A 3,226-nucleotide genomic window follows, 5' to 3' on the forward strand; every position below is an offset into this window, starting at 1 on the left:
CGTATATATATCATAACGTATATATGTTTTTTATATATATATGTATATACACATATATGAATGTATAACTTTTTTTTTTTTAAAGATTTTATTTATTTGACAGAGAGAGGCACAGCGAGAGAGGGAGACAAGCAGGGGGAGTGGGAGAGGGAGAAGCAGGCTTCCCACTGAGCAGGGAGCCCGATGTGGGGCTCGATCCCAGGACCCTGGGATCATGACCTGAGCCGAAGGCAGACGCTTAACGACTGAGCCACCCAGGCGCCCCTGAATGTATAACTTTTGAGCAGACTAGTGAGCTTTGTTGGTTGAACTATGGCACAAACAAGTCCAAGGACACATGTTTGATATCCATGTAGTTACCTATGCTCAGAAAAAAGGGGTTTTAGAAATTATTTGTCCAAAGTTCTTTTTCTACAGAAACTGACATCCAGGAGTATTACATGGTTTTTCAAATGTCATAGCTAATTAATGGTAGAACTAGCGTCCTAACTTTTTTAACTCCTAGTAGAGTGCTCATTCTAAGAAATCACATTCCAAGACCATCTCTGGGAAAAATAGTTTAAAGCATAGGGCAAAGCCAGACTTTACATTCTATGAGGGTCTGGATTTGCCTTTCTCAGTCATTACTTAGCCCCAGGATAGAGTGCAATGCTTAAAACATAGGAGATGTTCAACAAATATATTTACATTTTTTTGTATGAGTCGAGAAATGAATCTAACAGTAAGGAATTAGTACACATTGAGGGCCTCCTATAGGCCAGACACTTTTCATATGGTATTTCATTTACCCTTCATCTTGGTAAGGGGTCCCTGGGACAATTCCATCTTCCTATTCTCTTCCAGGGAAAAACCACTTTATAATGAGATTTAATCTGGTCACAAAACCATCCCTTAAGAAATTTAAAAACTATAGGCCTCAGATATAAAAATGTCTGAGGCAGGGTGCCTGGGTGGCTCAGTCAGGTAAGCATCTGCCTTTGACTCAGGTCATGATCCCAGGGTCCTGGGATTGAGTCCCGCATCAGACTCCCTGCTCAGCAAGGAGCCTGCTTCTCCCTCTGCCTGCCACTTCCCCTGCTTGTGCTCTCTCTCTCTGACAAATAAATACATAAAATCTTTAAAAAAAAATGTCTGAGGCATTTGACTCTAACACCACAGTCTGATTTGGGAATCACTAAACATTTAGGATTGGATTTTAGCTATCATTTAAAAAGCTGTGTTTGGTTGGGGTTGCCTGGCCAATGGTAGGCCTTGTCTTCCTGGTCACTCTTGACAAATTCCACCCTTGAACACTCCCTTACTCTAGATGTGATGAGGCTGCCTCCTATCCCCGCTCTATCCAGGCTCTACCCAGTTCCATTGAACCTATAAGACTGAGGGCTACTTATAGTCTTTCTCTGGGGTAGTCTGAGACCACAGGTATGAATTTGGCTTGACATTCTGCTCATATCCTTCCTGGGATCCTCTGATAGAAGTTCTGTTATTCTTTTGGCTTGTGAGAAAAGGACAGGGTTTCTAAGGGTAAGTGGCTGTCAAGATAAGACTGCAGTCCTTCTTTGTTGTCAGTGTATCCCATGCCTGCTTGGGGTGGTAAAGATGTGTAACCCTTAACATCCCTAGCTGACTGGAATTCTTTCCCTATCCTTATCTTTTTAACATTGGAGAAAAAAGGTGGCATTGAAGCTTGCTTGGGCTCTCATTTATCCCCTGTGACTGTCTGCCTCTATATCGTGGTACATTAATGAAGAGGGGAATGAAACATCATTTTACACCCCCTAGAATAGAAAAGTTGACTTTTAACATCAGCTAGTTGTTATCAGTCCTATCTATAAATGAAGAAACCAAGGTTTAAAGAGATTTGTATGTGTGATTTCAAGTTCCCTCAACTAGTAAATAGGAGAAAGCAAAATTAGCATACAAGTTGGTCTGATTCAGAAACCCACATTCTTTTTGCTACACCACACTGCCTTTACATGAGAGAAAATAAACAGATATGAGAGTCAGTACCATCTTCTTTTTGTAGATAACAAACAAGATAAAAGGAAAGCAATAGTTGATTGTAGAATTATAATCCTCATTCATACAATTTTCTGAGAGAGGGAAGTAAAAGCATTGTTCATTCATATTTATCCTATAAACACACTCAAAGTCAGCAAAATTTCATAATAAACTCATGCAAAGTGCTATTCTCTTAGGGTACTCCCAGGTTTTTGAGACACTTTTTTGTATTTTGAGACTCTGCCCCCAGTGGTACAAAATGAGCTGATGTGTCAAGTCGTGGTCTACTAAGAAGCCATTGTTAGCTCAGTGCCAGAGAGAAATCATTGGGTTTCACTCATTTCAGCAGCTCCTGGAGTAATTGGTTCACTGGATTTTAGTTTAAATAAAAATTTAGTTCCATAAAAATTGTCATGAAAATATTAGCAAAGTTTTTCTTTAGGAAATTGTTTTAGATAGTTTTTGTGAAATCTCTTTATCCAAATTCACCTAAAAACAATTATAAGTCCCCAAAGGTTAGGGACAGACTAAAACTCATGATTTTCGTGCTAGCCAAAGTGAGAGATATGTTTGCTACCTAAGCTACTTCCTTACCTCTTTTATTTATGTATATATTTATTTTTATATAATTTCTGGCATTTAGAGACCAAAAATTCTTTAGCAAAGAATTCTAAAAAACTCTTCAGTGGAATGAACTGGAGCCTTTGCTCTTTTGAAAAGAAAGACCTAGTTCTGATGCTGGGATTGTAATATTAATATTCAGAATGCTTACTAACTATGACTAATTGATTGATTGAATGATTTAATATTCGCATTGTGTTTTAGGCATGGTGCATTCACCTTCTGATTCACCATCCTCCAGACAAGCTCCAAGGGAGGTATCATCCTTACCATTTTATAGATAAAGAAACTGAAGCTAATGAAGGGTAAGCCATGTGTTCAAACTCACTTACCCAATATTTGTCTGAGCTGAGATTAAAACCCAGGTCTACCATAAAGCTCTTGTAATGTCCAGTTACATTTACTATTTTAAAGGAAAGTTTAAAATCTTAAGCTAATAGTTTCTTTTATAAGTGATAGGCAACAAAATCACCTTTATGGGTTGCATGTCTAACGTCTGTCTTTCTTCTAAGCAAATTATAGAGCTTTGAAATATGGCTTTGATGTTATAAAATCTCCATGAAGCCAATTAAACATGTCAGTGAAGCAAGAGTTTAAATGTCCACAC

This window comes from Mirounga leonina, unplaced genomic scaffold, assembly GCF_011800145.1.
Source record: "Mirounga leonina isolate KUSES-001 unplaced genomic scaffold, KU_Mleo_1.0 Mir_53, whole genome shotgun sequence".
Lineage (NCBI taxonomy): Eukaryota > Metazoa > Chordata > Mammalia > Carnivora > Phocidae > Mirounga > Mirounga leonina.